We start from the raw sequence: 23,910 nt of genomic DNA, 5'->3' as shown, positions 1-23,910 counted from the left end.
GCGATTCCCTGCACGCTTCTCATGCTGTACTTGCACAGCAATGATGAAACCGGCTTCCTCCAATCACGGCGTGACCTCACAAGATGGATGCTCTGGGGGGGAAGCCATGATTGGAGGACGCCGGTTTCATCATTGCTGACGTAGGTACAGAGGAGCTGCGGGCGGGGATCGCCGATCCGGCTTTGCTGAAGAGAAAGGTAAGTTTTTGTAAAAATATGCTGCAATGTAAACTTTCATGAATAAAAGTGCTCCTGTTTTTAAATAGTATTTTGAAAAACCAGGCACTAATTCATGAAACTTTACATTCACTTTAAACATAAGATCAATTTTGCTCACATTTTCTTATAGTTAGCATATGCATAAGTGATAACACTGACAAACACCACAAACTATAATCCACCGTGTCTCACTAAAGAATAGGTACCCCTATTTATTTTAGTGTAAAGAAATTCAAATGTATGGTAAAAATCACTGCATTTATCTGGCAATACACAATTCATGTGCTCATCAAACAGCATGTGATATAACAATGACTTATTGTGGTAACAAAAGCCATATGGGTATCAGTAACCATAACATTCTAATATACAAATACTATTTGTGCTTTAAAAAGCAGACGCAGCAGTGTGGGCCATAAAAAGCCAATTGAAAGGTTTATACTAACTAAACAAAGCGGACAAAATACAAGTGGAAACATATAAAAGATGAAGCTATAAAAATAATATGATAAACACCAAAATAAATATTTACAGACCAATTCTAAACGTAGTAATAATAGAATATACTCCATGGTCATATGATGCAGAACTGAAGACGAGTCAGTAATACACTTCTGGGATCAAGGTCTGCAAAGGAAAATGTTAGTTTTAATTCTGTCATTCTTAAAGTGAAAGTAAATTTAGAGCCTCCACAATAATCCATTAATGTTCATTAGATTAATTTAGTCTCTATCTTTTTAAAAAAAAAACAACCCATTATAATTTAGTATTTATTTATATTGTCAATTTTATACCTTTGTCCGTAGTTCCTCCGCCCACCGGATCATTTCCTGATTTATCTCCTCTACGTGTAAGACCGGTGCCACCCACTCTTACGTGTACATTCGTGCGCGTTCTCGTGCTATGTGTAAATGAAACAAGTGGTGCAAAGGTGTAAATGTCCTGTAATCTGAAAACTAATTGTATTTACTATTTCTTGTTGTCACTGATACGCTACAAAGTCTTGCCCTGTACTAGAAAGCGCAACAAGTCACAGGAGGCAATAGTACTAGTTCTACTAACTTAGTGATAGTGGTGGCATTTTAAAACCCACTTTACCTGATATACTTTTGGAAAAATCTTGGGCCGATCGATTGTTTTGCGCTGCAGTGACGTCAATTGAAATATCTTCAATACCGAGAATGTGCATGCGTGTCTCATGAATGTGCATATATTGCGACCGAAAAATACATGAGACACGCATGCGGAAATAGCATTGTAGGCGTTAATCTAGTCTGTTGGGACGCCAGTGGGGGACCAATAAAATGCAAAAAACTGTATTCGTCATTCGAAAAAAGAAAAAGAAATAATAGCCAGGCAGAGTTACGGCTATAGAACCGAGCGTTGTAAAGGGTATTTTTTAGATTTAATAATAATGATGTTAGAAAAATGATGAATGAAACTCACACTAATTTTATGTTTTATTTTTAAATCTGATTAGCGGAGTGTGATAGTTAACTTTTCCTTTAAATGGGTATAAAATTCAAAATTATTGATGACATTAAAGTTTTTACAAATATTTTGACCTGTATTATATTTATTCTTATGAAAGTTAGACACACAGGGCCAGATTAAGAGTGGAGGACCTCTATTGTTTATGCACGAGCAATATCAGGTTTTTGCATTCATTTGCCCGCAAGTTAAATTGCACTTGTATTACAAGTTGAAAGTAAATGCGAACTCATGAGCACAATCACGATTTACACTAGAATGTTTACCGCAAATTCAGAGCCCTGGTTATCTGTTTCCTGAACAAAAAAGTGTCACAAAACACATAAAAATACATTATAAAGTAGAGTTACACTCATAATAAAACCATATAATAAAAATGATTCAAGAAAATAATGGCACTAAAAAGCTATATGGGCTCAAAGATATGAGATCTCAGGTGTTAGAAAAAAAAGGCAGGCAAAGGGCTTTAACATAGAAATATATACATATACATGTCTAAATATGTATATGTATGTATTTATATATACTGTATATATATATATATATATATATATATATATATATATATATATATATATATATATATATACAGGGAGTGCAGAATTATTAGGCAAGTTGTATTTTTGAGGATTAATTTTATTATTGAACAACAACCATGTTCTCAATGAACCCAAAAAACTCATTAATATCAAAGCTGAATATTTTTGGAAGTAGTTTTTAGTTTGTTTTTAGTTTTAGCTATTTTAGGGGGATATCTGTGTGTGCAGGTGACTATTACTGTGCATAATTATTAGGCAACTTAACAAAAAACAAATATATACCCATTTCAATTATTTATTTTTACCAGTGAAACCAATATAACATCTCAACATTCACAAATATACATTTCTGACATTCAAAAACAAAACAAAAACAAATCAGTGACCAATATAGCCACCTTTCTTTGCAAGGACACTCAAAAGCCTGCCATCCATGGATTCTGTCAGTGTTTTGATCTGTTCACCATCAACATTGCGTGCAGCAGCAACCACAGCCTCCCAGACACTGTTCAAAGAGGTGTACTGTTTTCCCTCCTTGTAAATCTCACATTTGATGATGGACCACAGGTTCTCAATGGGGTTCAGATCAGGTGAACAAGGAGGCCATGTCATTAGATTTTCTTCTTTTATACCCTTTCTTACCAGCCACGCTGTGGAGTACTTGGACGTGTGTGATGGAGCATTGTCCTGCATGAAAATCATGTTTTTCTTGAAGGATGCAGACTTCTTCCTGTACCACTGCTTGAAGAAGGTGTCTTCCAGAAACTGGCAGTAGGACTGGGAGTTGAGCTTGACTCCATCCTCAACCCGAAAAGGCCCCACAAGCTCATCTTTGATGATACCAGCCCAAACCAGTACTCCACCTCCACCTTGCTGGCGTCTGAGTCGGACTGGTGCTCTCTGCCCTTTACCAATCCAGCCACGGGCCCATCCATCTGGCCCATCAAGACTCACTCTCATTTCATCAGTCCATAAAACCTTAGAAAAATCAGTCTTGAGATATTTCTTGGCCCAGTCTTGACGTTTCAGCTTGTGTGTCTTGTTCAGTGGTGGTCGTCTTTCAGCCTTTCTTAACTTGGCCATGTCTCTGAGTATTGCACACCTTGTGCTTTTGGGCACTCCAGTGATGTTGCAGCTCTGAAATATGGCCAAACTGGTGGCAAGTGGCATCTTGGCAGCTGCACGCTTGACTTTTCTCAGTTCATGGGCAGTTATTTTGCGCCTTGGTTTTTCCACACGCTTCTTGCGACCCTGTTGACTATTTTGAATGAAACACTTGATTGTTCGATGATCACGCTTCAGAAGCTTTGCAATTTTAAGAGTGCTGCATCCCTCTGCAAGATATCTCACTATTTTTGACTTTTCTGAGCCTGTCAAGTCCTTCTTTTGACCCAGTTTGCCAAAGGAAAGGAAGTTGCCTAATAATTATGCTCACCTGATATAGGGTGTTGATGTCATTAGACCACACCCCTTCTCATTACAGAGATGCACATCACCTAATATGCTTAATTGGTAGTAGGCTTTCGAGCCTATACAGCTTGGAGTAAGACAACATGCATAAAGAGGATGATGTGGTCAAAATACTCATTTGCCTAATAATTCTGCACTCCCTGTATATATATAGGTATAGATATATATTGTATCAAAATATCATCAGATATATAAAATTTTATATTTATGAATAAATAGAACATATTCCGCTATGGGAAGAACATTGGAATGGGAAATATTCCTATTTTAATGTCGGGCTAGTGCACTTGAGAATTTGCGTTCGGTGGTTAGCGCAAGAGTGGGGTGTTTTTTTCCACTTTTTCTTCTCCATTGACTGAGGGAACAGGTTATCACGTGTGTGATATTGTAAGTTTGGCCTTTTGCTTTCAACTTATAATATGAGTGCTAACCCGACGTGCCCAAAACGCTTACTTCTAGCGCAGTTAACGCTCGAGCGTTATTTATAAAGCGCCAACAGATTCCGCAGCGTTGTCCATCGGTACAAAAATATAAGTACAACGATGAAACAATACAATATAAGACAACATTTTACAGACAAATACAGGGGCAATTGAGGGCCCTATTCCCGTGGGAACTTACAATCTAGATGGGTAGGTGGATGGGAAACAGGAGGTGGGGACTGCAAAGGTGAGAATGATGTTAGTGAGTAGTTAGATGAGGGCAACTGTTGGTTAAGTTAAATTCATTTGTTAATGAGTCGGGTAATAAACTTCCCTGAACAAAAAGGTCTTTAGGGAGCATTTAAAGGAGGACTGGTTAGGGGAAAGTCTGACAGCTTGATGAATTGCATTCCAGAAGGTTGGTGCCGCACGAGTCCTGTAGTCTAGCATGGGAGGAGATGATGGTAGAGGAGGCAAGGAGCAGGTCATTGTTGGATCTTAGGGGGCGGGCTGGAGTATATTTGTTGGTGAGGGAGGACAGGTAAGGTGGGGAAGCATTGGTGAGAGCTTTGTAGGTCATGTTGAGAATTTTGAATTTAATTCTGCTGTGAATGGGGAGCCAGTGAAGGGACTCACAGAGTGGCGCAGCAGATACAGAGCGTCGGGAGAGGTGTATTAGCCTGGCAGAAGCATTTAGGATGCATTGAAGGGGGAGAGGTGGGAGAGGTGGGAGAGAGGGAGGCCAGTTAGTAGGTTATTACAGTAGTCAAGTTGGGAAATTACCAGGGAGTGGATTATCTGTTTAGTAGTTTCAGCGCTCAGAAACGGACGAATTTGGAGATATTGCTTAGATGGTTGTGGCAGGATAAACAGAGCAATTGGATGTGGGGAATGAAGGACAGGTTTGAGTCCAGTGTGACTCCAAGGCAGCGAACTTGGGGTGATTGGGAGATAGTGGTGCCGCCAACAGTGATAGAAAAATTAGAAACTGGAGTAGACTTAGAGAGGGGGATTAGAAGTAGTTCAGTCTTGGACATGTTTATTTTTAGGTGGTGAGAGGCTATCCAGGAGGAAATTCCAGATAAGCAGTCACTGATGTGAGAATTGACAGAAGGAGAGAGTGCAGTGTTGGATAGGTAGATCTGGGTATCATCAGCATAGAGGTGATAGTTAAAGCCATAGCTGTTGATAAGTTTACCCAGTGAAGAAGTGTAAATAGAGAAAAGTAGAGGACCCAGAACAGAGCCTTGAGGTACTTCAATAGACAGAGGCAATGGAGAGGAGGAGTCACCAGCAAAAGAGACAGATAAGGATCTGTTAGAGAGATAAGAGTGAATCCAGGAGAAGGCAGTGTCACAGAGCCCAAGAGAGCTGAGAGTCTGTAGGAGGAGGGGATGGTCAACAGTATCAAAGGCAGCAGAGAGGTTGAGTAAGATGAGTATAGATTAGTGGCCGTTGTTTTAAGCAGAAAGGAGATTGTTAGTAACCTTGGTGAGGGCAGTCTCAATTGAGTGTTGGGGACAGAAGCCAGATTGCAGGGCATCAAGCAATGAGTTGGAGGACAGGAAGTGGGTTAGGCGATCGAAAACTAGTTTTTCAAGGACTTTTGAAGCTAGTGGAAGCAGTGATATGGGGCGCTAGTTTGCAGGAGAGATAAGGTTGAGGGAGGGTTTTTTGAGGATGGAGGTGACCTTTGCATGTTTGAAGGAATATGGGACTGAACCTGTAGAAAGGGATAGGATGAATATGTGAGTAAGAGATGGAGTGAGGGTGGAAGAGAAAGAAGGTATTAGATGTGAAGGAATAGGCTCAAGTGGCAGGTAGTAAAGTGTTTGGAAGACAGTAAGGAAACCACATCACTCTCAGTGGTTGGGGGAGGGAGCAGAGAGTGGCAGAGGGGGTGACTGGGGCAAAGTTGGGAGATTGCAGGCTTGTGTTGGGATGTTGCTTCAGATGGTGAGTGTTTTATTGAAAAAGTAGTCAGCCAGGTCTTGAGCACTAAATGCAGATGAAGGGGGTGGTGCAGGTGGGTAGAGGAGAGAGTTGAAAATGGAGAAGAGTCCTTTAGGGTTTGATGAGTGAGTATATATAAGAGAAGAGAAGTAGGTTTGCTTAGCTAAGTGAAGGGCAGAGGTGTAAGAATAAATAATGAACTTATAGTGGATGAAATCAGGTTCAGAGTGGGATTTCCTTGAGGCATGTTCAGCAGCGTGGAAACATTTTTGTAGGTGACTATATGGGGCTTTGTGTATTTGGGGAGTAGCAAGAGTGTCAAGTGCAGAGGAGAGAGAATTGTTATAGTGGGTTGTAGCAAGGTCAGGGCAGGATATCGTGGAAGTGTCGGGTGGTGTTTTTAAATAAGGTTGGGAAGTTGGAGAGGATCCACAGTATGCAGATTTCTACATGTGCGGGGCAAGTGGGAGAATTCGGTTTAGCCTGTATATTAAGATTAAAGGTTAGCAGATGGTGGTCTGAGATGGGAAATAGGTGACAGGTGAAATCAGAGATAGGAGAATACCAGATCAATAGAGTGTCCACTTCAGTGAGTAGAGAATAGGGTGGGAGTTAGTGAGTTAGAGAAGTTTAAAGGTAGCAAGGGCAGATTGGTTATCAATGGGGATGTTGAAGTCCCCCAGAATTAGGGTAGGTGTATTTGTAGAGAGAAAGTGAGGAAGCCAGGCAGCAAAGATGTCAAGGAATTGGGAGGTGGGTCCAGGATGGCGATAGATAAGGGGGAGAACAGGCGAATGCGCTCCACTCGTATTTGGCCCATAGTGTGGAATTTTAAATTACTTTCAAATTCACTTTTATTATCAAATTTACTTTTTCCTTTGGTATCCTTTATTGAAAAACATACCCAAGTATGCTCAGGAGCAGCAATGCACTACTGGGAGCTATCTGGTGATTGGTGGGTGGCTACGCGTATCTGCCTGTTGTGATTGGCTCCCCAGATGTATTCAGCTAGCTCTCAGTAGTGCATTGCTGCTCTGGAGCTAAATTTATCTTTAACCCTTTTGCTGGTGTTAAAGGGACAGTGTACACTAAAATTATCTTTTAATCCATTCAACAAATTATTATGTTTTATACTGATCATTTTCACCATTAGAGTATATATATAAAAATATTTTAAAGGGACATTAAACACTTTGAGATGGTAATATAAAATGATAAATTGTATATAATAAAACCACTCTGCAATATACTTTCATTATTTATTTTGTCCTCTTTGCCTGTAATTCCATTCTTAAATTGTGAGCTTTTCAGTTCCTGTTAGAAATGGAAGTTCAGAACACTGTTAAATCCCGCACAACCATTGGCTGCACACTCTAGTGACCTATTTATAACTGACCCTAATTGGCGACAGCAGAGAAGGTAACATAAGTTACAACATGGCAGCTCCCAGTGTTTTATAGACACTAAAACTTTACACTTATTTTGTCACTTTTTAAACAACTAATGAAACTTTAAAAAATACATCTACATGTTAGTCATGGACTAATCTTTTCTTTGAATGCTTCATTCTATCTAGCGTGTATTTAGTGTTTAATGTCCCTTTAATTATTTCAAGTCCTTTTTAATGCCCCCAGTCAAGCCCCGTATTGTGAGAAGCAAAAGTTAGTCAGAACTTACTGCTCCTTATTTCATGCTCGCTCTCAACTCTTCCTGCGTTTGTCTTAGCACTCTGCATACTCTAAATACTTATGTCACTATGGGCTCATTACTGTCACTCATTTAAAAGATGCCACTTACAATCTCATATAATATTTCTACAATTACAAGCTAGTGAGCCATCTGCCTTATGGCCCAGAACATATGTAGGACATAGGGCTAGGACCTGGTGTAGCATCAGCACAGCTAATGGCAAATGAGCTGCTTTTGTCACCCAACAGCCTGTGACCCCAGCAAAGGCACCACATCTAGATCTGCTGAGGTTTCTGTCTGGAATGAAGCACAAGTGATCACCCAGCTGAACACAAACAGCACAGCTATGCTGGGGAACATATGCTAAAGAGCAGCAAATTGGATCCGGAAGAAGGATCCAAGCCAGGATCAGATTGCGCAATAATCAGGGCAGTAGGGAGATCGAAGAAGCAAGTTGTACAGCTGATCTATAGGCCCGGGTTTATATCTGATCAGGGCTGAGCTTGCAGGATGCACATACCAAGTCCATCATCATGCCGGATAGTAATGAAAACAATTCTGACGTGTTTCGCGCCTGTAGTGGCGCTTAATCATAGGATATAGTCAATTGTATACCACCTTTCTTTAAAAGAGGGCTTAGCCAATCAGAAGAACCAATAAGGGATCCAATTGTAAACACCCCAAATAGGCTAAAGGTGGTATACGGAAAATAGAGCTTTAAAAATAATGTTTAGTAATAAAATGATTGACCATCAAAGACCTTAACTCTGAATGATCTATTTATATATATATATATATATATATATATATATATATATATATATATATATATATATATACTGTATATATATATATATATATATATATATATATATATATATATATATATATATATATATATATATATATATATATATATATATATATATATAAACAGGTTCACAATTATTTGAAAAAGGTAAAGAAAGTTATTTTTCAAAGTCACAGAATTTGATGTAGTCCAATATAATTAAAGGGTATGACATACTAATGCATAATCATACCAAAAGAATCCCTTTATAAATATGTCTATATATACACACAATATTTAGTTTTAATTTTATTGTCCTTAATTTTATGTCATTTCTTTTTATTAATTCTATCCTTATTCATTTTCAGTCTAATGTTTTATTTGTAGCTGAAGTTGATTGTAAAATTAATTTTGTACTATTTCTATTTTTAGTTTATACCATAAGGCAAATATATCATATTTCATTAATCAGTGAAATATAAAATATCCCATTCAAGGTTCATACCCTTGGGATGTCTAGTTTCCAATTTCAGAATCCAGAATAGTTCACTTTTAGTTAAAAATGTATGCCTATCTCCCATTATAGGGTGACAATTTGCAATTAAAATTATTTGCACCCCAAAATCAGGAATACTGGTGAGGTGCAAGCCACTGAAATGTTTCGCAATTGCTGAATCTTCGTTAAAGTTTTCAACATCTCTCAGATGCTCTCGTACCCATTCATGCAGTTTGCAAAAAGTTTGACCTACATATTGCTGATTACAACGGTTGCAGCTAATTAGATAAACTTCCTATTGTGTTCTGCAAGTGGCATAAAAATGTATTTGAAACATATTAGTTGTAATTGTTGAGGCAAAAGTATTACCTATTACTACCACTTTGCAGGCTTTGCAATTAAAATTATTGCATCTGAAATTGCCATGGTGTTGAAGCCAAGTAGTTGAATTTTGTTTTTTGTTATTAACCATACAAGGTGAAAGTTTTGATCCCAGTGTATCTGGGCGTCTTGATACAGATTTGCAGTTTTCTACAAATGGAGCAAGTAATGTATCATTGCCTAGTAGCTTCAAGTGTTTCTTAAAGGGACATAATACTCATATGCTAAATCACTTGAAACTGATGCAGTATAACTGTAAAAAGCTGACAGGAAAATATCACCTGAGCATCTCTATGTAAAAAAGGAAGATATTTTACCTCACAATCTCCTCAGCTCAGCAGAGTAAGTTCTGTGTAAAAAAGTTATACTCAGCTGCTCCCAGCTGCAGGTAAAAAAATTAAAAAAATGAAGAAATGAACAGCAGCCAATCAGCATCAGCAGTGCTGAGGTCATGAACTCTTACTGTGATCTCATGAGATTTGACTTAACTCTCATGAGATTTCATAGTAAGCTTCCTTTACCTGATTGGTGAAATAATATGAGAGTGCACGAAGCTCATCCTTTCAGTTGTCCCGGGACAGACATACTAATATGCTGCTTAGAAATCCTTTACAATGGGAGGTGGCTACTGAGGAACTTTTGAAGTAAAATATCTTTCTTTTTTACATAGAGATGTTCAGGTGAAATTTTTTTCTAATCAGCTTTTTACAGCTATGCTGCATCACTTTCAAGTGTTTAAACATTTGAGTATTATGGCCCTTTAATGATTGAGACAACTTTATTGTACTATTAGGAGTACAGAGTACTGAAAACTATGGCTCCTGAAAATGCTCTTTTTCTTGATTTAGCTGTTGTTAGACTGTGTCTAACTTCACTTTGGGCTTATTAAAAGTCTAGTCTTTAACACTTACGACTGACTATTGTAAATTTGGTCAGAATTGGTAATTCTCCTAATTATAATAAACTAACTTTTTGGTATAGCACTCAGCAAATGTGGAGGATGTGCAGATTTGGCATGTAAAATAGTGTTGCCTGCCGTTGGTTTACGATATGTACTAGACACAATGGGACATATTTATCAAGCTTCGTATGGAGTTTGATGCCCCTTTTTTCCTGCGAACCTTCAGGTTTGGGGGAAATAGAAGTTATGAAGCAGCGGTCTAAAGATTGCTGCTCCATAACTTGTCCGCCTGCTCTGAGGCTGCGGACAGAAATCAACCTGATCGAATATGATCGGTTTGATTGACACCCCCTGCTAGCGGCCGATTGGCCACGAATCTGCAGGGGGCAGCACTGTCGGCATTTATCGATGTGCAGCAGACATGATACCCTACTTTGTATAATTTCCACTCGCACATTGTTAAATATGCCCCAATACCTCCAGCTGCTGTAGAACCTTCCAAAGTCAGATCTAAGAAGTTAATTTAGAATTGGTTAATTTCACCGATGATATAAGACTTCCCAGAAAAATGTCAGCTATTTATGTTCTTAATATTTGTTTTTTTAATTAAAACATACCACTATCTATATTAGGGATGGGTGAATGTTTCTAAAAATTTGAAATTTAAAACGGATTTTGATACATTCGTTCGTTCAAATCGAATTTTGAATGTTTATATAACATTCTAAAATTCTATTTTCGAATTTTCATTTTTGAATATTTCAATACCATTCGAAAATATTCGTTCAAATAATAGAATGTTTAGCTATGTATTTTATATCCCATTCAATTTCGAAATGTAATATTCGAATTTGAATTTGACATTCTAATTCAAAATAGTATTTCTAGTGTACAGCTGTGTTTTATAAATGTAATATTCAAATTTGAATGTCACATTTGAATTCAAAATACTATTTCTAGTCTAATACTGTGTTTTATAAATCTAATATTCAAATTCAATATAATATTTCTAGTCTACAACTGTGTTTTATAAATGTAATATTTGAATTTGAATGTCACATTCGAATTCAAATGTCACATTCAAATTTGAAATAGTATTTCTAGTCTACAACTCTGTTTTATAAATGTAATATTCGAATTTGAATGTCACATTCAAATTCAAATGTCACATTTCAATTTGAAATAGTATTTCTAGTCTACAACTGTGTTTTTTAAATGTAATATTCGAATTCGAATGTAATATTCAAATTCCAAAGTGACATTCGAAAACTGTAAATAACATTCGATAATAGAATTTTTAAGAATATTCGTTCTTATCAACATTCAATTATGCAAATCGAATTTCTACAATAACATTCGTTCTAACATTCTAATTAGAATATAAACACATTCGCCCATCACTAATCTATATACATTTTCCTAGTGAGAAGGGGCTAAACCTCAGTCGATCCATATAAATGGAGCTAATACACAAACATTTAATGACAGTAAATTTTGTGCTCAGTAGAAATCCTAATAAAACTAAACTGCTCATGCACAAAATGCTGTAAAATGTGTATTTATAATACAAATGCTGTTTTCCTTATTGTAAAATGAGAGGGCTAAACAGGAGTCTTCCATGGGTGTAACTGAAATTTCTCTGCTAGGTCTGGCATATTCTCTAAACACTTTCCCACTACAGATCTCTCAGTTTTTTCTTGCAAACTGAAAGGTGATGAGATTGTCTCAAAATAATCAAAACTCTTATTACCCTAAGAGAAAACATATTCATATGGAAATAAAGGTGATGGTAAGTTACTGTACACTGAAATGAAAGTAACCTGCTTTGTATTGGCTTCATGATTACATTTTTATAGAGCGCACCCTGCTAATTTCACTCCCATGAGCGTAGTTTCCCATTCCAGTGAGCTCCATTAAAAGAACATGAAACCCATCATTTTTCTTTCAAAATTCAGATACATAATACAATTGTAAACAACTTTCCAATTTAGTTCTATCTAATTTGCTTCTTTCTCTTGATATCTTTTGTTGAAGAAGCAGCAATGCACTACTAAGAGCTAGTTGAATGTATTAGGTGAGCCAATAACATAAGGCATATATGTGCAGCCACCAATCAGCAGCTCCTGATTCATTTTCAAAAAGGATACCAAGAGCACGAAACAAATTGGAAAGTTGTTAAAAATCATATGCTCTATCTGAATCATCAAATAATTTTTTTGTTGTGTTTTATGTCCCTTTAATTTCTGTGGGACACATCCTGCAAAAAGACCCTTTTTTTAGATAATTTCTTGAGCGCAGCCCCTGCATGTGTCAACCTGTTTCTTCATGTCTGGCCTGACAAAGTTTTGATCATTGGTCCCTATGTAAGAAGGACAGTAAATAGTTCCATCCAGTACATGTGACACAAACTTTATTGAAAAAGAAATTGAGTAAATCACCATAAAATCTTCATCTATAATGGCGTAATACAATGTGGAATGTTGATATTCTCGGGCACATCCTCTGCTCCTTTACCACGAGTTTCTGCTTGTGGTCCTCTTCTCTTCTCAACCTATAATTCATCTTTAGGTTCCTTAATAAAGTCCCACGGGTTTGCGTATCATTTGTATGCCAATGACACCCAAATCGACCTCACTGCGCCAGACCTATCCCATTCCTTGTTAATGTGTGTCACTAACTTTCACCTAGATTACGAATGCTGCGCTAACTGCAGCCCAAGTGTGATATGTTTTTTTGTTAGGCTCCCTCGAGCGTCTTCAGCCTCTCTAGCCTTACCAGTTCTTATGTTATTAAATATTATTTAATAACATAAGGACTAGTGAGGATAGAGAAGCTGAAGACATCCGAGGGAGCATAACGAAAAAACATACCGCACTTGCGCTGCTGTAAGTGCAACACTCGTGATCTAAGCGTATCTTTATAATATTTCTTCCTGTATGTCCTCTCACTACACTGTCAATAATAACATCATTACTCCAAACCCTCATGCCAGATGTCATGGGGTCACACTTGATGTCTACCTTCAAACATCTCTACAATTAAACACTTCCTCACATAAAGACACATAAGATTTGAATTAACTCTCTAATCATTTCCCACCTTGACTATGGCAATTCCATCCTATTTGGTTTCCCTGGCTGCCATATTTTCTTTACAATCCATAATGAATTCCAGGCTGATCTGCCTTACACGTCGCCCATCATCTGCTGCACCTCTCTTAGTTAAAAACCAAGTGCAGACGACAGCATATGGCCCATAAGCTATCCCTGATTTAAAATATGAATTTTTTGATATTCACATCGAAAACATATGGAAAAGTGGCCTTGATAGGATTTTTTAAGAATGGTAGGGATGACTTTGCACATTTCATATTCTACTCGGACTTATCTGAAAAGGGCACATTTTAAAAAAATATTGATACATTCTAAAATCAGATCCATAATTGCTTATTAAATAAACCACAATATTTATTTTGACATTAATGCAACTTTAACGTTTGTCTAAAAAGGAGTTGCTTCACAAGAAATGAAAAAATATCCACTTTTTAAAGCCTATATATCATGTCAACACGTATACAGAAAAACAGAAATGGTTACGTCCATAAACATAAGGGTTACATTATCTGTAAAATTTTTATAAACTGTATTAGTACTTGTATTATTTATTATGTAGGTATGTCTACTTGTGCTTTAGGAATGCTCATTGCATAAATCATTATAATTCAAAATGAGAAAAAGAAGCAAATAACATTAGTCGCTAGGCATTTTTATAATTGTACTAATTCTAATAATACAAACTTGCGATGCTGGGGAATAGAAACTATTAAAGAAACAATAAAGATTGTAATAGCCAGTGATTAATTACTATTACAATAAATTGTCCCTATACTTTTATTATTGTAATTTCAGTAGTTTGATTCTGAAATTTTAGTTTTCTAACTCTGAGTACTTTCACAAGCCTAACCCTGCTACATATCTGTCCCCTAGTGGTGGTGGGGAGGATCATATTAAAATCTACAAAACAATAATATTTTTGTTAACAAAATGAAATTGGCTAGCCCTGTCTTCTCCAGTAACAAGTCCAGGATTGGATCCTCCAAATAAGGAAGCAAATAAAGTGTATGTAGTTAAAACTATTTCTAGAACACCTACTATGTTGTAATTACAAGAGGTATTACTGTCCCTGTAAATGATTTTCTATGAAGGTAAAGTTGAATGATTCCCCTAAACTAAGAAACTAGGTGGATTTTCCTGTTATATCATGTGCACCATAAAAGGATGAATAGGGCTTTTTGACTTGGATGTATTTACATGTTTTTGTCTGCCTCCTTTAATTTATGTAAATAATTCCTCTTGGTATTCTTTGGATTGGAAAACTGTACCTCAGGATGTATTTTGTGCCAGTAATTTATGAATTTAGAGATATCTATCTATCTATCATCTATCTATCTATCTATCTATCTATCTATCTATCTATCTATCTATCTATCTATCTATCTATCATCTATCTATAGGAAAACTCATTAACAAAACCAGCTGACATTCAGCATAATGTTATCTACCAAACACATGCACAAGTGTGGAGTGATTTATTACTTTGTTTTGCATCTTGTGCAACACAGGAACATTCACTGGATTTGCAGCTTCTTACCAAGGATTCTGTTCTTGACTTACATCGCAAAGGCTGTGAGTGCATGCTATGACTGTGTTGTTCTTTACAGGCAGTGGAAACTTACTTCATTTTTTCCTCCCGCAATACAAGTGGATGCCTGTTTTCAACAGATTTGGAAAGACTTCCTTTAAATTGTGATGTGTTCATGCTAAATGCTGCTGCTTTACTAATATCCTGTTTGTCAGAAGTTATGCAAAATTTACTATACAATACCCATATTTAAAACACATACATCCTATATTTATATCATGACAGTATTGACCCTTAACTTTGGGACTGTCCTCTGATGTTGGTGTTGTGTTTTAAGACTTGGTATAGTTGCATGCTGCATATGATTGTGCAAAGCTTTTTCCTGTGTTTATATTTCACTCCAAATTGAAAAATATGCATTCTAAAGTATTCTTGTGATTGTATTATTCTGGCTCAATGTTTAAGTGAACTGCATAGATCCTCATTATATTATTATGACAACATTACCCTCATATTACTCTTTCTTTTGGGGTTGTCCTCTAATAGAGGTGTTGCATTGTCACTATTATATTTAGCCACTTTATTTTCCTATGAGACGTCTCACTTAGCTTTTTAGCTCATATTTTTGATTAAATTTTGTTTCAAATTACCTTTATGGTCACATGACCTTTACTAAGAATTTTGTTGCTTTTTGTAAATAATAAAATTATGAGTGCATTGCAAGCATGCTAGTTGTCAAATCTTTATTCTGGGTTTCCACCTGGCTCCACACTTAGCTCTATTTATCTTAATACTTAGGTTGATACCTTGAGATATTTATATCTCTGTCTCTTTAAATGTGTATATGATAGTGCTTAATTCCCTATTTTTTTATAAGGACTACTTTTCCTTATTTTCTCCCTATTTATAATAGTTTGCAATACTTATATAGGGTCTGCACCTCTAGTTTGATATTACTACACAGAGCTAAAATATTGGTAAATGGCTCCCTTATCTCCATTTTTTACATGCACAAGTATTTGATTAACCCTTAGGGGCCGATTTACTATGCCTGAATGAGGCCAACTCGCCCTGTTTCCGCGCGAGCCTTTAGGCTTGCTGGAAACAGGAGTAAAGAAGCAGCAGTCTTTAGACCGCTGATCCTTAACTGGATCTGCCGCCTCTGAGCGACATACAGCAATCAACCCGATCGAATACAATCGGGACACCCCCTGCGAGCGGCTGATTGGCCGCAAATCTGCAGGGGGCGGCATTGCACAAGCAGGTCACTAGAACTGCTTGTGCAATGCTGAATGCCGACAGCATATGTTGTCCGCATTCAGCGATGTCTGGCGGACATGATACGATGCAGCGTATCATGTCCACCAGACTTTGTTAAATCGGCCCCATAATGACAGATGTAGTAGGACCATCATCTTTTTTGTATTTGTTTTCTCCCCCCACCGGATTTCTTTTCCACCAGGAATCAGAGTCATTAGGTATATTTACTTGTTTTGGCTGGGGCCGGAAAGGGAGGAGCTAGCAACAACGTGGGACGCTAGCACCGAGCTCAGGGAGTTGGGCTCTATCGATCTACCCCATCTGCGTTATTCCTTGGCCAGTAAAAGACACACACTGGCCCGGATATTCTTTAGCAGATGCCGGCAGCCTGAAAGCAGATAGACTCAGGTGCAGAGTCAAGACGCCAAGGGCATTCTAACACAGTAAACCCACATACCAAAAAAGACAGCAACTTCTTTGGTTATTGCCCGCTTGGTGGTACCTGAACTAGTGGCGTTCAGTGACGGAGTGGAGTCGGCGGACCCGACCGAGTTGACTCGTGCTGTGAGCCTGGAGGTGCTTAAGATTCACGACCTCTCAATCTATTCTGAACCTCAGGACGGCAGCTGGATCCATTGCTGATCTGTGTGGCGCTGACAGGGGAGCGAGAGATATAGGAGCAGGCGGAGGTGGAAGCCGCAGTCGCAGAGGTGTTTGAGATCGGTGGCCTTTGCAGACATAGCTCCTGGACGACCCCCCTATGCAACCCGACACCGTAATAACCCCGGTAACACGCTATAGGAATTGGCTGAAGGGGACCCGGTCTAATTGATGTGGCGCTGAATTTTGCAGAAAAAGGATCAGCGGAAAAAACAGGTACCACCGGTTCGTTGTCTGTCTTTGTTTATCTGCTCTTACTGTAAGGATTGTAAGTCCATAACCTTACAAATCTGGGACTCCCTGGAAATTAGGTCTGGACACTGAGCTGGGAATTAAGGCTAAAGTGCTCTGGGTTAAAGGGAAAGATTGACTTTTAATCTGCTCTGTCTGTAAGGATTGTAAACCCAAAACCTTACAAATCTGGGACTCCCTGGAAATTAGATCTGGACACTGAGCTGGGAATTAAGGCTAAAAGTGCTCTGGGTTAAAGGGAAAGATTGACTTTTTTCTTCACTTTTATTACCCCTCAGGAAAGTGCATCTAAAACCCCACTATAGACTTCCTATCACAGGACAGCTGATTAAGCTAATCTTATCTGGGGAAGGCTGAGATTCAAATTAAGCAAAGTGTTTAAAAGCTGGTACTTGTTACATTGTTTAAGCTGGTGACCCAGTTTTCAAGTATAATATTGATACAATCTCAAAACCAAGCTACATAGTGTATGACTGCCTAAACAAGAGCAAAAGTATCATTTCCTTAAACCATTAAGAGGAGTGAGGGGGGAGAAAAGTGCTAGTTCCAGCAGGTACTGGCCCCCTTGGAGATAGCTCTTGCAGTCTACAGGAAAGACATGCTATTTGAACTAGGCTTGAATCAACACATCTATCTATTTACCCTAGACTTTTGAACAAAGACTATATTGTATAAGTGTGAACTTGTGCGCTTGATACCTGAATGTGATATGGTTAACGTAATAGAGATTTATTGTAACAGATTTTATATGGGTCTTCAGCCTCTAATCACAAAAAATGGTCTTTGTCAATTGTTTATCCACATGCATAATATGCCTGGTATAGCTTTGTTGTAGGTATACATTGATCAACTAAGGTTACCTGCCATTACTGATAAGATATATTTAATAGGTTAAGCTTTTCATGTAGTAAGGACCTGGTCTAGAGGTTTAAAGGGAAAAGGGGAGGAGAAAGAGAGAGGGGGAGAGGAGGGGAGAGTGGGAGAAAAAGAGAGAAGAGAAGGGAGAGGGAGAGGAAAAAAAGAAAAGAGAGTTTTTCTTGCCATTGTTTGTTTGTCTTTTTTCTCTTTCTCCATTCTTATATTTATGATTACATATTAGATAGAGGTCAAAAATTCCCGTTTTTTGATAGTGTGGCGAGATACAAAGTCAATAATAGGAAGATTTAATAGGTTATTTAAGCGGTAGATACACTTTTTTTGTTTTTTTTGTTTGTTTTTTTCACACTAAAACTGTCACACAAAAGTACTATTGTAATTAGTACGCTCACAATTTCATTTATTTATTGTTGAATATTATTACATTTAAGCGGCTGGATGATATGTAGAAAAAGTTTTTTCTTTTTTTGTTTGTTATATTTCACATAATTTCACTATTGATGTGTGGCTGGTCCTTCTTGTAACCAGCGTGTAAAAAGGTATTTTTTTTTGTGCTCTGCTGGTCCTCTTTCTTCCTTTCTTTTCTTTTTATATTTTCTTCGTTTTTTTTTAGCACTTGTTACACGGCACTTGCTACTGGCACTACAATATACACTCCTAAAGCAGAGAGGATAATATAGTTAAACGTGGGAATTTGTTACCTTAGTTGAAAGATTTGATTCCTATATGGAAAGATATATTTCACACTCTAAATCACTATCACCTAATATGCCGCCTAAAGCAAAGGATAAAAAACTTAAGCCCAATGAAAGTAGTGCAGAAATACACCTACAGAATGAAATGAGCTTAAGCGGTACAGATAACTCCTCCCTATTACAGCAAATCTCTGAGTTAGTCATGCCACAATTCGAGTCCTTAAGACAAGAAATGGCCGCGGCTACAAATTAAATCAAACAATTAGGGTTGTTGGCCTGCCAGAAACAGCAGAATACCATGACTTGATAAATTTTGCATCTATCCAGCTTCCTAAACTGGTAGGGAGCACTGTTGATAATGTAAGGATTCCCATAGAAAGAGCCCACAGAATAGGAGCACCCAGAAGGAATCTAGATGGCCCAATTAAACCTAGGGTAGTGATTATTAAATTTTTGAATTTCCAGGACAAATTCCACATACTAAGATTGTATCGCAAAAACAACAATATCATGTTGGGACCTAATAAACTTTTATTGTTTCAGGACTTTTCATATGAGACTCAAAGTAAACCTAGGGAAATGGCCCCATTTTGTTCGCACTTAATTAGAGCTAATTTAAGGGCTAGACTTGTATACCCAGCAAAGATTGTCCTGGATAAGGATGGGGAAACGCATACTTTTACTAAAATTGAACAAATTAAAGCATACTGTCAGAATCTAGGGATATTATAACATTGACTGGCTCCCTAGAAAAGGAGGGGTATGCATAGGTTATGTGATTATGAGGTAAATAATATGAACTTCTTATATGTTCTTCTGCCTTGTTCTATTAGTTTTTGGCGTAAGAATAGGACAAATAATAAAAGGAAAAGTGATATGGGCCTGTGGGGGGGGGGGGGGGGGCTGGAGGGAGGAGAGGGAGGGGGTCCCCCCCATTTTTTTTTTTCCCTTCCCTTCATAATATTTTAGATGGTTAAATTAAATTTTCTCTCCTGGAACATTGGAGGGGTTTCATCCCCGATTAAAAGGAAACTGCTGATCAGACACTTGGGGAAACAGCAACCTGATTTAGTATTCTTACAGGAGACCCACCTCAGGCCCAAGGAGGCCATAAAACTCAAAAGTAAATGGGTGGGGGAGGTAGTTTTTACCCCCTATGACAAGGCTAAAAGAGGCCTGGCAATTTTAATAAATAAACAGCTCAATTATAATATTATTTCAGTCCTTAATGATACCAATGGGAGATTTCAGATTCTTGAGATAGAAATCAATAATTGCAATTTTGTTTTATGTAATATGTATGGACCGAATGTGATAGATAAAGATTTCTGGGAGGATATTAGTTTAAAGTTATTCCTACATATTGGGAAGAATATTGTGGTTGCTGGCGATTTTAATATGGCTTTCTCACATATCCTGGATAGATCTAAGTCTAGATTTGCTCCAAGAAAAGCCAGGGAAGCAGTTATTTTACAAAAATTTTGCAAGAAACTTGCTTTGCAAGATATATGGCGGGTACAAAACCCGGATCAACGGGAATATACTTGTGCGTCAAGTGTACATTCTTCTTTCTCTCAAATTGATTATTTTTTAATTGCGAAACATATGTTAAAAATGAAAATTGGGACAGCAATTCAGGATATTGTGATTTCAGATCAATCAATTATCGGATTAGAGATCGGCTTGAGCGATAAATCCTCAATAGGGAACAATAGATTATTTTTTCCGCAATATCTGGTCAACAACGTGCACTTTAGAAAGTGGATGCAGAATAGATGGTACCATTTTCAGTCTGATAACGCAAGCTACCTAGATAGACCAGAAATATTCTGGGAGACAGCAAAAGCTGTTTTTCGAGGGGAGATTAAAGCGTATTTAGCAAGAGCCAAGGCGATCCGGGGCAAGAGAGAGGAGCAACTTTCCAACACGCTAAGAAATAGCTATCGCAAATATCTGAACAGTCCCTACATTGATTTATGGAATAAATATAAAAGTAGCAAGTCAGTGTACGATCTCTTCTCAAAACAACAGTCAATTTCAGAGGAACAAAAACTCAAGGCTCTTTATTCAGGGACGCAGGGCGTTTCGGCTAAATATGTTGCGAGAATCATTAAGATTAGACAACAAAAAAACTATATCTCATCATTGAAAATTGGGAACAATAGAGCTGTGGATCCTGTAGAGATAAGGGAAGCTTTTTTCCAGACCTTTCAGCATCTATACGCATCAAAGCAGGTTAATATGTTAAATAAGGAGCAGTTCTGGCAAGGGTTAAGTTTACCGCAAATCGGAATAGAAGACCTTCAGAGACTTAATGAACCTATATCTGAGGAAGAAATAATAAGTGCCATAAAAAAGTTAAAATCTGGAAAAGCCCCCGGGCCAGATGCTCTGCCGGCTGAATTCTATAAAATACTATTGGTACAATTACCCTCAGTCTTAGTTAAATTATTTAATGAATATTTTGTAGATAATAAACCACAATCTTCATTATTTGCAGCATCCAACATAGTGCTGATACTTAAGAAAGGTAAGGATCCAGAACTTCCAACCTCTTACAGGCCAATTTCACTCCTCAACCAAGATTATAAGATTCTTACGTATATCTTAGCTAATAGACTAAGACCCCCCCTAGGATCTTTGATACATCCCGACCAGACAGGTTTTATGACGGGTAGAAACCCAGTTAAGAACCTACGGAAAGTTCAATTAGTTTTGGACCACTACTGGAATAAGATGGACAAGAAAAAACAGCATGCCAAATCCGATCGGGCCATCCTCACAATAGATGCTGAAAAAGCATTTGATTCCATCATATGAGATCATCTATTCACCTCACTGGAGAAATTTGGTATAACGGGCGTCTTTCAACAATTTATCAGACAGCTCTACCGAGAACCAACTTCTTCAATTATAGTGAATGGGCGACCTACTAATAGAATAGTTCTCAGGCGTGGCACGCGTCAAGGGTGCCCATTATCACCATTTCTCTTCAATCTATCGAGCCATTGGCTATCTATCTATGAAAGGTATTGCAGGGCATTCAGATCGGAGGACATAGACTGGTTCTCTCTTTATTTGCATACGATTTGCTACTTTTTCTTAGCAATACGGCTGATTCTATCCCTCGGCTCATTGAGATATTTAATATGTTCAGTTCCTTCTCAGGTTATAAAATCAACTATGAGAAATCAGAGATTATGTGGATACGCAAACCCCGTGACCAGAGAAACTATCCTTTCACTGAAACAACACAGATCACATATTTAGGTATTACACTGAGCAAAGACCCCAATCTATGGTACGATCTTAATTTTAAGCCATGTATTAGAGGGCTGGATAGGAAGCTTCAGAGCTGGGGCAACTTACCATTGTCAATTACAGCCCGAATCATGTTGATCAAGGTGGTCTTGTTCCCAAAACTTTTATATTTTCTACAGAATCTCCCTTTACTATTATATAAAAAAGATTTGACTTTTCTGAATAGGAGTTTCAATCAATTTATCTGGCAAGGAAAGAAACCACGTATTTCTATATTTAAACTAACATTACCGAAAGCTTATGGAGGGATGGCATGCCCCAATGTTAAATTTTATAACTATGCAGCTTTATGTAAATTTGCGCTAGACTGGATCTCTGAGCGGGAATTGGTGTCCTTTTTTGAGATTAAATCGTTGATAATCAAGCCTTTTAATTTAAAGGCAATTTTACACCACCCTGCAAACAGACTTCCAGGAACAATAGACCAAATGATCACATTTAAATTTATAATACAAGCGTGGCAAAAAACATGCAGTGAAATAGGAATTGACTATCGGAAATCTGAGTTCTTACCTCTACGGGGTAACCCGGGCTTCCCACCCGGTTTAGACCCCTCAGTATTTCAGGTTTGGACGGAACAGGGTGTGAACTATGTTGTCCAGATATGCGAAGGCAAATACTTAAGGTTGCAATCATTTGAGAAACTATCTCAACAATTTAACCTTCCTAGGACCAGTTTTTTTGCTTACTTACAGGCTAGACATTGGATTGAGAAATTGAAGCAGGATACAGGGCTGGAAATTGATACTAAGGAACTAAGAACAATAATTAGAGAATATCAGGATTAGATATAAGTTGACCCTATATCAGATCCTTTTCCTATGCAAATATACTCTTGCTATTACCAACAATAGATATATCAATTTACTTGTTTTGATTGGGCGGAATCTAATTCTTAAAAATTGGCAAGGCCAAAGGACCACTAGATTTAATGATTTTTTAAAAGAAGTACAGCACCAGATGGTGTCTGAACAATATAACATAATAAAAGACATAAACTCTAAACAGTTACCTAGGTTCTTCAATAAATGGAAGAAATATATTAGCTCCCTCCCATTGGAAACACAGAGACAGGTGGTTACCTATTGGAAAAATTCCACCTGGATACAACAACAAGTTGAAAAGGGGAATATCCCGAGGCTCTGGTTTTCAGAGGAACAGATACGAGAAGTATAAGGAGAGGATATATATATGTTTTTTTTTTTTTCTCTCTCCTCTTCCTTCCTCCTCCCGTGGTCCCCTCCCCCTTTACCCTCCACCCCTAGGGCCAACCTAGAGAGCATTAGGCATCCTGTGCTAAAAGTGCAAGAGGACCAAGCCTTATGAGGAGCACTTTAGAGAGCTTATGACCATAAAAGTTTCCTCAATAGATATAGATAGTGGTTTTGAAATACTCGATATATACGAAGAAGTAGGTACGTTGACTCTAGATGTAGAGATTTTAGGTAGTTTAGTTTTTAGGAGCAGTAGTGATATCTAACAAGAGGTTAGTCAGTGGGCCTATTTGGATCACTCAGATTAGCAATGAGAACAAGACCTAATGAGCATTAGATGAAGAAGGAATCTTTTGCCAAAATGGATTGGGTCCTGAATAAAAGTAGTGATGAAGGGACTTAGGAGAGTTAGATGAGAATAATCTAATTCATGGTAAGAATCCACTCGAGCTTCCCTTTGGGAGGGAGAGTAGGATACAGATTTGTTTTTTTTTTCTCTTAATCTTAGAGATACCTGATATTAGTTAAAAATCCCACAAATCCATAGGTAATATTCTTGAACGGTTGCCTCATTGCATCTCTCTTATGATACTGTTGATATATGTATGACTTCTAGCTTTGTTTTTTTTTTGTTTTTTTTT

Source organism: Bombina bombina, chromosome 2 (assembly GCF_027579735.1).
Source record: "Bombina bombina isolate aBomBom1 chromosome 2, aBomBom1.pri, whole genome shotgun sequence".
In the NCBI taxonomy this organism is placed as follows: domain Eukaryota; kingdom Metazoa; phylum Chordata; class Amphibia; order Anura; family Bombinatoridae; genus Bombina; species Bombina bombina.
Note: the sequence above shows the minus strand (reverse complement) of the source record.